The sequence below is a fragment of the Cucurbita pepo genome, chromosome 10 (assembly GCF_057944985.1).
Source record: "Cucurbita pepo subsp. pepo isolate OVF chromosome 10, ASM5794498v1, whole genome shotgun sequence".
NCBI lineage: Eukaryota > Viridiplantae > Streptophyta > Magnoliopsida > Cucurbitales > Cucurbitaceae > Cucurbita > Cucurbita pepo.
The window spans coordinates 7,852,333-7,867,405 of NC_141807.1; the positions used below are offsets into that span (position 1 = coordinate 7,852,333).

Consider the following 15,073-nt stretch of genomic DNA (forward strand, 5'->3'; position numbering starts at 1 on the left):
ACATTTCAATTAATTAGTGGAAATACCTTTACTTAAAACTTAAAAACTTTCATTTTTAATGTTAGGGGGGATAGCTCAGTTTGGAGAGCGTCAGATTTAAGATTTGAAGGTCACGTGTTCGATCTCCACGTTCATCGGACCTGTTTCTTTTTGCATAACCTGACTATTCAATAAAAAATTAGTCATTATTTCTTTTTAAAATCTCAATGAATCAGCGAAAATACCTTTACTGATGAATTTTCATTTCCAATGATTGCGGGGATAGCTTAGTTGGTATAGCGTTAGACTGAAGATCTGAAGGTCACGTGTTCGATCCACGTTCACCGCACTTTGTTCAGGTTGTATAATTTGACTATTCTTTCTAAAATTAGTGATTATTTATGTTTAAAATATAATGAATTAGTGGAAATACCTTTACTTGTGAATTTTCAATTTTAATATTAGTGTGGATAGCTCAGGAGAGCGTCATATTGAAGATTTAAAGGTAACGCTTGATCCACGTTCACTGCATTAGCGATTATTTCTTTTTGAATTTTTAATTTTAATATTAGCGTGGATAGCTCAGGGAGAGCGTCATATTGAAGATTTAAAGGTAACATTTGATCCACGTTCACTGCATTAGCGATTATTTCTTTTTGAATTTTTAATTTTAATATTAGCGTGGATAGCTCAAGGAGAGCGTCATATTGAAGATTTAAAGGTAACGTTTGATCCACGTTCACTGCATTAGCGATTATTTCTTTTTAAAATCTCAATCTCAATGAATTAGTAGAAGAAGATTTAAAGGTAACGTTTGATCCACCTTCACTACATTAGCGATTATTTCTTTTTAAAATCTCAATCTCAATGAATTAGTAGAAGATCGATTATTTCTTTTTAAAATCTCAATGAATTAGCAGAAGATCTGTCACGCTTTTTATCCAACTGGCATAAGTTGACTAAGTTGCATAACTTAACTATTCAATCTAAAACATGTGATTATTTATTTTTTATGTTATCTAGGATGGCTTAGTTGGGAGAGCATCAGATTGATTATTGGAAGGTCTTGTGTTCAATCCGCATTCATTGCACCTTCTAGTTTTATGAATTTTTAGTTTTAATGTTGCTAAGTTGAGTCCTTCTGATGTAGGTGATGATTTTTCTTATTCGAGGATGAATCCTAAAGAGGGAGATGATGATAAGAATCACAGTGTACATTCTACTTTCAATGTTGCTGAATCATAGTGTACATTCTACTTTCAATGTTGCTGAATCATAGTGTACATTCTACTTTCAATGTTGCTGAGTTGAGTCCTTTTGATGTAGGTGATGATTTTTCTGATTCGAGGACGAATCCTTTTGAAGAGGGGGATGATGATAAGAATCACGGTGTTCCAACTGGACCTATTACACAACCCAAGGCCAAGAAGATTCAACAATCATTCATACTTCATCTACAAAATTGGATAGGCTAGGTTCAATCATCATTTCATGTGTGACAAGCTGAGTCGTTTGAGTCAAGACCATTTGGAGATTCAAAAGTAATATTTGCATGGGTGAAGTAGCGGATGAAGTTGCAAGCATCATTTGAAGATGAACTGTACCAGAAAGATCTTCACGAACCTCTGTTGGGAGTGAAGTCGGAATCCATGACAATGGAACAGTTGAAGCTCAAGGATCGACAAGCCTTGGGGCTGATTCGGTTGACGCTATCCAGAAACGTGGCGTTCAACATTATCAAGTAGAAGACAACGTCAGATCTATTGAAGGCGCTGTCAAAATATGTATGAAAAACCATCGGCTATGAACAAGGCGTATTTGATGTGGAGATTGTTCAATCTACAGATGTCTGAAGGTGGACCTGTTGCTGATCATATAAATGAATTCAATATGATCATAAGTCAACTGAGTTCGGTGGAAATTAATTTCGAAGATGAAATGAAAGCGTTGATTTTGATGTCATCCTTACCCGAGTCATGGGATACTGTTGTTTCCGCAATCAGCAGTTCCCGAGGATCTGATAAACAGAAGTTTTGTGAAATTCGAGATGTAGTTTTTAGCAAAAGTATTCGCAAACGGGAAACTAGAGATTCACCAGGCAATGCTCTCAGTGTTGATCGAAGGGGAAGAAGTAAACCGAAGGGCCCAAACAAAGGGCGATCAAAATGAAAGAACCGAGAAAAATCTCCAAATAGACCAAACGTAACGTGTTGGAATTGTGTTGAAAAAGGTCACTTTAGGACAGGTTGTACAAGACCAAAGAGAAAGTAGAATCACAAATCTGGAGATGTGATGATTCTATAAATTCAGCATAAGACATTGGGGATGCTCTAATCCTCAGCGTGGACAGTTCGATTGAATACTGGATTTTGGATTCAGGTGCATCTTTTCATTCGTCTCCAAATAAAGAGTTGTTCTGGAATTTCAAGTCTGGAAATTTCAAGAAGGTGTATCTTACCGACAACAAAGATTTGGAGATTAAAGGAAAAGAAGATGTCTGCATAAAAACTCCAGCAGAAAATCAGTGGACATTAATGGATGTCAGATATATTTCTGGTCTCTGAAGGAACCTGATCTCTATTGGTCAGTTGGACAGCACAGGTTATGCAACAAAGTTAGGGAAGAGTTCGTGGAAGATTATGAAGGGTGCTACGGTGGTAGCACGTGGCTCAAAATCTGGAACCTTATACACCACTGCAGGGTGTATGAACATAGCTGCTGTTGCTGAGAGTGCTTCAAATTCAAGTCTACAGCACAATAGACTTGAACCTATGAGCGCGAAAGGAATGAAGAGGCTGGCTGCGAAAGAAGTTTTAGAAGGTCTGAAATCTGTTGATGTGGGTCGTTGTGAGAACTACGTTATGAGCAAGCAGAAACGTGTTAGCTTTACAAGGACCGCCAGAGAATTGAAGAAAGTGCGATTGGAAATGGAACCAGATGTGGAGAACGGTTCCAAGAGCACGAAGATAGTGGGAGTTGAGCTTGAGTTGCAGGGAAACTCACCTAGTGATGATGTAGCAGATACTCAAGAAACTCCTGAGACTACTGCTGAGGAACCAGATGTGGAGCAAGGTTTCAAGACAACAAAGCAAGTGGGAGTTGAGGTTGAGTTGCGGAGAAAATCACCAAGTGATCTTGTAAAAGATACTCAACAAACTCCTGAGGTTGTTGCGGAGGAATCAGCAGTGGAGCAACTGACACTTGAACTGGTGTTGAGAAGATCATCCTGTACTATCAGAGTACCAGATATTTATGTACCTTCATTACACTATCTGTTGCTGATGAAAGGGAACCACAACCCTTTGATGAGACCCTACAGTTGGAGGATACAACCAAGTAGGAGCAAGCCATGGATGATGGGACGTCTAGGCTTCAAAAATGCGTTGTACTGACATTGAGTACGTGACAATAGTTGAAGCTGGAAAGAAGACGATATGGATGACTGACTATCTGGAAGAATGGGCAAGAAGCAGCACGAAGATTCTTAACAGAAATAGTCATAGTGTCATACAGTTGGCGAAGAAACCCGGTCTATCATTTAAAGATAAAACACATAAGACGTTACCATTTCACTTGCAGGTTAGTGCAAGATGGTGATGTGTTTGGAGAAGATAGAGGGTGCAAAGAATCCAGCAAACATGTTGACAAAATGTGTTGATGTTGGAATATTGAGGTTGTGCAAAGCCTCAATTGATATGGTGCCATGAAGACCATGAAGATGCTCATGGTCGTTTGAGAATGAAATTCTTGGTTGACTAGATCAGTCTCCAAGTGGGAGAATTGTTAGGTTATGGAGCCTGCGGCTTATTTATAGCTTGGTCAACGGTTATATCCGGTAAAGCTATATTTGGTAAAGCTATATCCGGTACAGCTATATTTGGTAAAACTATATCCGGTACAGCTATATTTGGTAAAACTATATCCGGTAAACCTATATATGGTAAATAGCTATATATAGTAGATGGTTAAATCGGGTAAAGCTATATATAGTAAATGGCTATATATAGTAGATGATTAAATCTGGTAAACCTATATATAGTAAACTGAACTATATATATATCTCGTCCGCTAGAGCTTTGAAAAGTACTTTCTATTATCTGTAATTCTCTCTTACTGTACATACGTGAAGTCATCAATAGAAAAATTCTTTTAGCCAGAGTTCTCCTTGCACTTTTCTCTATCCTGTTCTTTGTGTTCATCTCGATCGAGCGTGTGCGTTGTTGTGCGATCCTAAATGGCCCTTCTATCTTCGATAGAAATTTGTTACACTTTTTGGACCGACACTATGTCTAAGGGGTCACTAAGGTTAAAATCCTACCAAATGGATCCATGGCTCAGTGGTAGAGAATTTGACCGGTCACCCGTTTGAACTTGGTTGGGCCCTTTTATTTTGGAGAGATGCTTTTTACACTTTTAGACTGACACTCTGTAGAAGGGGTCATTAAGGTTGAAATCATGCAAAATGGGTCCATAACTCAGTGGTAAAGCATTTGACTGCAGATCAAGAGGTCACCCGTTCGAATTTGGTTGGTTCCTTTTATCATTTTACTTTGTTTTCAACCTCTTTTAACTTGCAATCCGTGCTTGGAGAACCCACCAAAATGTGTGTTTGTAACCCATCTGTTAGGGTTCTTGGAATGATTCTCTAGATTATCCATTCCATGTAGGGAGTCGGGCCATGGGTCTTGGGTGAAGGAACCGTTGGTTTACCGCACCTAAGAGTTAAGGAAGCATCTTGAGGCTAGTTTCACATAGTATCATTGTCTTTGAGATAACAATTCTTTTCTATTTTATATAAATTTTTTAAATATGGTTCATTTCCAAATGCATGCTAACACCGTTATTGTTGAATAAATGACATGAAACTAGTTTCACATAGTAACGTTGCCTTTTTCTCCTATTGGTGGAAGGATAATAGGTCGATTATACCTATAGGGTAGTTTTAAGCGTGACAACGCGACTAATTTTATTTTTTTTTTTAGTTAGAAATTAGAATTATAACAATATGCCTAAAACCCTCAGACTAATTTTGCTTCATTTCTAAATGCAAGCAGACAAAGTAGAAAAATGAAAACATGTAAATTGTAAACTCAAACATTTCAAAGAAATAAACAAGTTTTGATGGTACCAATGCTAACCAGAAAACAATCAACCAAATTTATTTCGAACATAAAAAACCTCATGTCTCCATCTTGTAAAGCCAATAAACCAAAGGGCCTAATATGTGTTGTGTTGTGCCATAAGTGATCAATGGATGTTGACTTTGACCAATTCCTACTATTTTTTTTTCTATAGTTTGAAACTATTTTAAACACTTTTTTCTTGTACTCCTTATAATTTTACCTTTTAAGGTTGTAAATATTTGTGCACGGGTGACTATTATGATTATTAGTCAACTGAGTTAAGTGGAAATAAATTTTGAAGATGAAATTAAAGTATTAATTTTGATGCATCTTTATCTGAGTTTTGGGATATTGTTATTAATGAGATTCAATCTAATGCCATTAGTAATTCACAATGATAATATTCAAAATACTTGACAAAAAAGAATGGTCAACGTAAGATATTTGAAATAGATAAATATTTTGTCCTCTACGATATATCAAATCACTCATTTGAAATTCCTTAATAATAAACCTGAAGTCTTACATCTTTTATAGTGAAAAGTTCCTTAAATAGAAGTCTTATTAGATACTTCTAAGCATTTAGAGATCAACTAGACACAAAGCCAAACATTCTAAAAAAGATTAGGGGTTAAACTTTTAAGTTAACTTAATTTAAGAAACTTATGATTTTTATATTATCAAGAGTTTAATTGAGCTACGTCAATTCAATCTAGTGGACCCAAGAATTGAACCAAACCAAACCAACTAGTTAGTAACATGATTTAGTGGAAGCATTTTGACGCAAAGTAGAAGCAATAATGGAGGGTTTGAAATAATATAGTTTTCACCCCTTGTTTCTCGAGTGAATATTGAAATAATATAGTTTTCATGTTAAGTTTTGCACGGAAGAAAGAAAGACGGGGATGTAAAGTATTATTTCAATTTGTTTGTAATATACAACAATATATAAATTAACTATAAGAAATATATAAAATTACATGTTCTCCAAGAGCTTCAATAAACTCCGGAGGGTTAGTTCTGCAACCACTCTAAAGGTACTCAAGATCACAACGAGTTAGATAAAACAGCTCTAGAACTTTGAATCCAATAACTTGAGTTTGACTCATGATAGGATCTCCCTTCTTGTGGAATCTTCATAAAGTAGGAAAACCATTCCAAAATAAATTTTTACAAGGGGTTCTATGGTGTAGTGGTTAGCACTTTGGACTTTGAATCCAACGACTTGGGTTCTACTCCCGGTAGGACCTTTGACAACATAAGACATTTTAAAACAAAACGGTGTTACCACTTCCAATGAGTGCATAGGTGGCGTTGTCATAATCGTGGTGCAGGCTGCTCATGGTACATATACCATAGCATCCCACCTAAAGAGAAATAGGGGCCTCTATGCATAATGTCTTGGGTCAAGCTTGGAACTTATAAGTTCTTAGGAATAGCGACCCACCTCTATGCATAATGTCTTGGGTCAAGCTTGGAACTTATAAGTTCTTAGGAATAGCGACCCAGGGTACATCTGGGGAATCAATCTATTACTTTAGGGATACCACTTTAGTTATCCTAGGAGCCCGGGGAATCTATTACTTTAGGGATACCACTTTAGTTTTCCTAGGAGGTAAAGTCATATGGATCGTGATGAGCTGGCCGTTCAGTTTTTGAGTTAACTTTTGAGTTAACTTGGCAGTTTAGTTGAACTGGCCGTATCAGCGTTTTCTTCCTCTGAACAGAAATAAGATGCACATTTTTCGCATCGCCGCCATCTGAAACTCGGCCTGTACAGCCACATTTACAGTGTTTCTCTCCTCGATTTCTTCGTGAAACTTAAAGATGGATGTTACAAGAAAGGGCTTGGGATTTATTTGATAACTTCTCGTGGATCGTAGCCTAAGATATTCGCTACCAAAGTTCATCCAAAATCTGATTTATCACTGGAGATAAAACAAAAGATTTCTTATTGGGTAGCCGATTCTAGGGGTTTCAAGGCTCTATTTCTTCATTGAACCTCTTCCATATCTTATCTTCAGGCTAAAGGAATTGGTTTGGAGGAACGTCTTTCAGTGTAGGACCTTAATTTCCAGAAATCGTTCTCGGTATGCAACTCACTCGAAAGGCCAGATTTTCAATCTCGTGGGTAGCTTATTCTACGACGTTTTAGCTCTGGATTCCTTCATCAAGTTTACTCAACTTCTTCCTCTGAAGCTAGAGGAATCCTTAATTTGAAGGAAAAGAGATCGTATATAGGAACTTTGACTCTTATCCCCAATTTAATTTTGAAACTTATTTCCTTCAATTTGGCATGCTCTCGAGGTTATTTTTCTTCGTGGTCTTCTATGGAAGCATTCCTTGGAGGTACAGAAACTGATTGGAATCATTCTTTCTCGACGAGTCATCATGTATACTGGGGTTGGATTTTCAAGTTTTTCTTGAAGTTCTTCAATGGCGGATTGAATTGGGGGAATGGTTTCTAGGCACTTTCAGCACTCTATTCCTTCATAGAACTTGTGGGTAATCTTGTTGAGAAACGGTAGGAATAAGTTTGAAGAGAAATGGTGGAGGATTACTCTCGAATTTGGAAGAAATCTGAGAGTAGGAGACCCATAATCTAAACGCCTATTGCCTTCGATTGGGGGATCGACATTTCTCGATTCTTATTCCATATTGTTGCTCCTACTTTAGACTTTATAGGAGGAGCTTAAACCGACATTGAGAGCTCCAGATTCTTAGTTATTTATATGTTTGAAGAGAAATGGTGGAGGATTGCTCTCGAATTTGGAAGAAATCTGAGAGTAGGAGAAACACAATCTAAACGTTTATTGCCTTCAATTGGGGGATCAACCTTTCTCGATTTTTATTCCGTATTGTTGCTCCTACTTTCGACTTTATAGGAGGAGCTTAAACCGACATTGAGAGCTCCAGAATCTTCGTTATTTAGAGATCGATCTTTCTGGATAATTTTTTGGTGATATCAACTCCGATCATGGCCATTCGACCTTGGCTTTGCATACTAGTCGTTGGATGTGATGATCCGTGCGTGTTCGTGTTAGGATCGCACAACAACACACACGTTCGATCTAGATGATCACAAAGAAAAGGATAGAGAGAATTGCAAGGAGAACTCTGGCTAAAAGGATTTTTTATTGATGACTTCAGGCATGTACAACAAGAGAGTACAAAAAATAGAAAGTACATTTTCAAAGCTCTACCGGACCAGATATATATATGGTATAGTTTACTATATATAGCTTTACCAGATTTAGCCATCTACTATATATAGCTATTTACCATATATAGCTTTACCGGATATAGCTTTACCATATATAGCTTTACTATATATAACTTTACTAAATATAGCTTTACCGGATATAACCGTTGACCAAGCTATAAATAAGTATCAGGCTCCATAAGCCTAACAATTCTCCCACTTGGAGACTGATCTAGTCAACCAAGAATTTCACTCTCAAACGACCATGAGCATCTTCACTGCACCATACCAATTGAGGTTTTGCATAACCTCAATATTCCAACATCAACACATTTTGTCAACATGTTTGCTGGATTCTTTGCACCCTCTATCTTCTCAAAACACATCACCATCTTCAACTAACCTCCGAGTGAAATGGTATCGCCTTCTGTGTTTTAATGGTAGATCGGGTTCCTCGCCAACAGCATGAGTCTCAGGAGTTTCTTGAGTATCTGCTACAATATCACTATGTGAATCTTTTAGCAACTCAACCTCAACTCCCACTTGCTTCACCTCTGGTTTCTCAGCAAGAGTCTCAGGAGTTTCTTGAGTATCCGCTACAACATCACTATGTGAATCTTTGAGCAACTCATCCTCAACTCCCACTTGCTTCACCTCTGGTTTCTCAGCAAGAGTCTCAGGAGTTTCTTGAGTATCCGCTACAACATCACTCTGTGAATCTTTGAGCAACTCAATCTCAACTCCCACTTGCTTCACCTCTGGTTTCTCAACAAGAGTCTCAGGAGTTTCTTGAGTATCCGCTACAACATCACTCTGTGAATCTTTGAGCAACTCAACCTCAACTCCCACTTGCTTCATCTCTAGTGTTTCAGCAAGAGTCTTCTGGCCCATGCAACCTCCTCTGGAGTTTCAGCGACGCTTCCAGCCAACGCAACCTCCTCTGGAGTTTCAGCGACGCTTCCGGACGACGCAACCCCCTCTGGGGCTTCAGCGACGCTTCCGGCCGACGCAACCCCCTCTAGAGCTTCAACGACGCTTCCGGACGACGCAACCCCCTCTGGAGCTTCAGCGACGCTTCAGGACGACGCAACCCCCTCTGGAGCTTCAGCGATGCTTCCGGACGACGCAACCCCCTCTGGAGCTTCAACGACGCTTCCGGGCGACGCAACCCCCTCTGAAGCTTCAGCAACACTTCCAGGCGACGCAACCCCCTCTGGAGTTTCAGCGACGCTTCTGACCGACGCAACCCCCTCTGGAGCTTCAGCGACGCTTCGAGCCGACGCAACCCCTTCTGGAGCTTCAGCGATGCTTCCGGCCGACGCAACCCCCTCTGGAGCTTCAGCGACGCTTTCGGACGACGCAACCCCCTCTGGAGCTTCAGCGACGCTTCCGGGCGATGCAACCCCCTTCTGGAGTTTCAGCGCGCTTCTTCCGGTACTTTTCTTCAATTCTCTAACAGTCTTTGTGAAGCTAACTCGTTTATGTTTGCTCATAACGAAGTTCTCACAAGAACTCATAACAATCTCAGCATCAAATACACCTTGTTCATAGCCGACGATTTTTCGTACATATTCGACAGCGTCTTCAACAGACCTGACATTGTCTTCTCCTTGATAATGTTGAACACCACGTTTCTGGATAGCGTCAACCGGATAAGCCCCAAGGCTTATTGATCCTTGAGCTTCCATTGTTTCGTGGTCATGGTATTCGGCTTCACCCCCAACAGAGGTTCGTGAAGATCTTTCTGGTACAGATAATCTTCAATCTGCATCTTCCAGAAACCGAAATTGGATCCATCGAACTTCTCAGTTCCAATCTTTGATCTTTCCATCTTCACAGATCATGGTGACTTCCTCCTGGCTCTGACTTCCGCCTGGCTTTGACACTGCCTAACTCTGACTTTCGCCTGGCTCTGACTTCCGCCTGGCTCTGATACCAGTTGTTAGGATTGCACAACAACGCACACGCTCGATCTAGATGATCACAAAGAAAAGGATAGAGAGAATTGCAAGGAGAACTCTGGCTAAAAGAATTTTTTATTGATGACTTCAGGCATGTACAACAAGAGAGTACAGAAAATAGAAAGTACATTTTCAAAGCTATACCGGACCAGATATATATATGGTATAGTTTACTATATATAGCATTACCAGATTTAGCCACCTACTATATATAGCTATTTACCATATATAGCTTTACCGGATATAGCTTTACCATATATAGCTTTACTATATATAGCTTTACTAAATATAGCTTTACCGGATATAACCGTTGACCAAGCTATAAATAAGTATCAGGCTCCATAAGCCTAACAGTTCGTTCTCGATCATATCAAATTTTGGAGGACATCCGACGGTTGAGATTAGAGTTCGAAAGATTTTGCTCGGATGGTCACGGTAGATGCTCTGATTCTAATTAGAGTGGCATTTCTGTAATTATCCATTCTTCTAGGGGTTTTTTGGTAATTTACCACTTTCCGAATATTTTATTATTATTTCTTGAAAAATCCAAAATTTTTCTACAAATTTCTCATCGCTTTTTTTATCATTTTTCCCTTTTTTTTTTTTTAGTATTGAGATTCCTTCTAGATAAGGAATTACAAATCCGGAAAGATTTTTGATAATTGATAAAATGACTTTTTTGCCCTTTTGATTTACTTTTTCGTTTCCAATCCTTTTCAAAAGGCCTTTAACTCTGTGAAATCACTTGTTAGGGTACACGAGTGACTTGACTAAGTCCTTTGTTCTTGCTTAATCCTTTAATTTTTTTCCTTTCTATCCATTGGGTCTTTTATGAGTGGTTTATTCTTATGGGAGATAATTTCCTTCATTTTTTGGGTGTTACATATACATACTCGTTACAAACACAAAATAAGAAGCAGACTTAAAAGAAGAACAAAAAATACTAGATTAAAAACAGAGGTTAGTCCATGGCCCACACTCCAAAGTCCACTCTCATCCACGACCAACTCTTAGTTACTTGAAAAAAAATGATAAACATGGAGTGAGTAAAACTTAGTAAGTAGCCTATTAGTAGGTTCTTAATGGCGACCTTAAGCTAGGATATTACTTCTTGTTATGTTTTGAGGATCTTAAAACCTTCTCCTAAAATAACTTCAATTTTCTCCCCATGAACACAATTTTCTCCCCATCTATCTTTTTTTAAACACTTTTGAAAGTTAAAGGGTAGTTTTGAAGTTTTTTTTTTTTTTTTTTTTTTTTGAAAATTCAACGGTATTTTTTTAAAAAACAAATTAATAGTTTCTATAGATTTTTTTTTTTTTTTAAAGATTAAGTGTATTATTGAAACTTCTAAAAAAATTATGAGTATTTTTTAGATAAAGTGGAAAGTTCAATGGTATTTTTATTAATTTAGCTTATAATTTAAAAAAAAAAAATACAAATTTTTGTTGATTAAGTTAATATCAATTTTATTAAAATACATAACACCACATCAAAATTAATTTATTAGGAATAAAATTAAAACTAAAAAATCAATTTATTTTAAACTAAAAAATTAATTTATTTTAAAACTAAAAAGTATACTTAATTTGACTAAAACATCCCTTATCCCAACTATAAAGAATTTAATTCCAAACTCTCTTCTAATAGACAAACGATTTATTAACAAACAATTTATTAACATCTGTTGTAAAATTTCACTTCATCAATTTAAGTAGCGTTCAACTATAAATATCGAATTTTAAAGTATTCCTCGGCAAAGTAAATCTGTTGAAACTATCTATCAAAGGTGTTCCATAATGAGTTGTGGAGAAGTGTTTCCTTCAATTCTAATTTCAATTAAGGATGTCAATGACAAAAAAGTGCAAGAGGCTAGAAGGTTTGTAGTGGAAGAAAATAACAAGAGTCATGGACATCGTTTTGTTTACAAGCTGTATCATGTGTCTTATTCATGGTTACTCAAATCTCGTTGAATTGGTGCGCCTTTCACATCAGAGACATTTGTGCCTTAAACTGAGCTCTTTGCAATAGCAAACTTATTAAAAACTCTTTGCTTGTTACAACATTTGCTTGACATAATTGGACCAAAGGACGTTATGGACGACCATAGCTCACTGTATTGGTCTCCAATCATGAAGTGTGACATCGGATCTTTGTGCATACCATATTCATTAACTATAACATGGCAAGAAATTTTTATGTTTTGACTGGGCATGCCATATTTTGTTGTTCTTATATATCTTTAGTTACGTGTGATTAAAGCAAAGAAGTATAGACATGGTTTCCAACCAACCCTTCCTTTATAGTTAGTTCGACGAATGGGTTTTTGTTATCATTTTATCGTTAACCCTTCCGCTCGATTTTGTGTTATGATATCATACTGGGAATGAGAAGCGACCTTACTTGGACAAAATTATATACCGTTTGATAATTATTGTTGATAACAAAGATATATTGAATTATAAGCATTTTATGACTATGTCATATTTCATTAATCTTCATATTCTTCATATTCTTTATAATCTTCATATTACTTGTACATCTTTTACTTATAATCTTCATATTCTTTATATAGCGATAAGGAAGGGAGGGATAGAAAAGATACTCATAATATCATTATGACTATGCCTTATTTCATTAATAAAAGAGAGTAATACATCCACAAATACACACATATATATTTCGAGAGAGAGAGAGGGCTTTATTATAAGTAGAGATAGCATTCTAGTAGTTGTATTGCTACTTGGGGACAAGGAACTCGAGAACTTCTTTAAAAGTTCTGCACCTTTGTAATAAAAGACCAAGGAATATCATCGTTATTTATAACTTCTATCACAATAATATAAATTCTGCGAGGACGACGTTCTCTAGTCATACCAACCAGACCGTTCACAACACGCTTGTAGATGAAACGATGTCCACTATTCTCGTTATTCTTTTCAACTACGAACCTTCCTGCATTCTGCACTACTAGGATATTGACATCCTTAATTGGTACTAAAGCATCTAAAGGCAACCCTTCCACACAGCTCATTCTAACACCTTTGGTAAATAGTTCCAAGAGACATTGTTAGGCCGATTTTGTTCATGAATACTTAAGAATTTGATATTTATAGGTGTAGTTGAACGCTACTTAAATTGATGAAGTGACATCTTACAATAGAGTCTAATAAAGCGTTTGTCCATTAGAATAGGTTGGAATTAAATTCTTTATAGTTCGAGATAATAGTTGTATTCTTTAAGTCATTGAGACTAGTGTTACTAGTACTTGTTAGTATATTGAGACTAGTGTTACTAGTCCTTCACATGTCGTATCATAATCATATCATGTCGTATCATAAACCTCAAGTCTTACATCTTTTATAGTGAAAAGTTCCTTAAATAGAAGTCTTATTAGATACTTCTAAGCATTTAGAGATCAACTAGACACAAAGCTAAACATTCTAAACAAAATTAGGGGTTAAACTTTTAAGTTAACTTAATTTAAGAAACTTATGATTTTTATATTATCAAGAGTTTAATTGAGCTACGTCAATTCAATCTAGTGGACCCAAGAATTGAACCAAACCAAACCAAACCAAACCAACTAGTTAGTAACATGATTTAGTGGAAGCATTTTGACGCAAAGTAGAAGCAATAATGGAGGGTTTGAAATAATATAGTTTTCAGCCCTTGTTTCTCGAGTGAATATTGAAATAATATAGTTTTCATGTTAAGTTTTGCACGGAAGAAAGAAAGACGGGGATGTAAAGTATTATTTCAATTTGTTTGTAATATACAACAATATATAAATTAACTATAAGAAATATATAAAATTACATGTTCTCCCAGAGCTTCAATCAACACCGGAGGGTTACTTCTGCAACCACTCTAAAGGTGCTCAAGATCACAACGAGTTAGATAAAACAGCTCTAGAACTTTGAATCCAATAACTTGAGTTTTCATGATAGAATCTCCCTTCTTGTGGAATCGGCATAAAATAGAAAAACCATTCCAAAATAAATTTTTACAAGGGGTTCTATGGTGTAGTGGTTAGCACTTTGGACTTTGAATCCAACGACCTGGGTTCAACTCCCGGTAGGACCTTTATGAAATGACCTTGATGGGAAAACACAGAATAAGGAACGACAACACAAGACATTTTAAAATAAAACGTTGTTACCACTTCCCATGAGTGCATAGGTCTTGGGTCAAGCTTGGAACTTATAAGTTCTTTTAGGAAATAGCCGAGCATGATATTGTGCACGTAGTATCTATTATACCTAACGTCTTGGGTCAAGCTTGGAATTTATAAGTTCTCTTAGGAAATAGCCCAGCATGATATTGTGCACGTAGTATCTATTATACCTAACGTCTTGGGTCTAACGTCTTGGGTCAAGCTTGGAATTTATAAGTTCTCTTAGGAAATAGCCCAGCATGATATTGTGCACGTAGTATCTATTATACCTAACGTCTTGGGTCTAACGTCTTGGGTCAAGCTTGGAACTTATAAGTTCTCTTAGGAAATAGCCCAGCATGATATTGTGCACGGTAGTATCTATATCTATTATACCTAACGTCTTGGGTCAAGCTTGGAATTTATAAGTTCTCTTAGGAAATAGCCCAGCATGATATTGTGCACGTAGTATCTATTATACCTAACGTCTTGGGTCTAACGTCTTGGGTCAAGCTTGGAACTTATAAGTTCTCTTAGGAAATAGCCCAGCATGATATTGTGCACGGTAGTATCTATTATACCTAACGTCTTGGGTCAAGCTTGGAATTTATAAGTTCTCTTAGGAAATAGCCCAGCATGATATTGTGCACGT

The 15,073-nt window shown here is 37.0% G+C and overlaps 3 non-coding genes across 3 annotated transcripts; all 3 read left to right on the forward strand.

Moving 5' to 3' along the window:
* The first annotated feature begins 255 nt into the window (after positions 1-255).
* TRNAF-GAA (transfer RNA phenylalanine (anticodon GAA)) lies at positions 256-328 on the forward strand. Its single transcript has one exon. It is a non-coding gene; the product is annotated as a tRNA-Phe (tRNA).
* A 5,952-nt stretch (positions 329-6,280) lies between these two features.
* TRNAQ-UUG (transfer RNA glutamine (anticodon UUG)) lies at positions 6,281-6,352 on the forward strand. The gene has a single exon. It is a non-coding gene; the product is annotated as a tRNA-Gln (tRNA).
* A 7,927-nt stretch (positions 6,353-14,279) lies between these two features.
* TRNAQ-UUG (transfer RNA glutamine (anticodon UUG)) lies at positions 14,280-14,351 on the forward strand. Its single transcript has one exon. It is a non-coding gene; the product is annotated as a tRNA-Gln (tRNA).
* Positions 14,352-15,073: the final 722 nt, after the last annotated feature.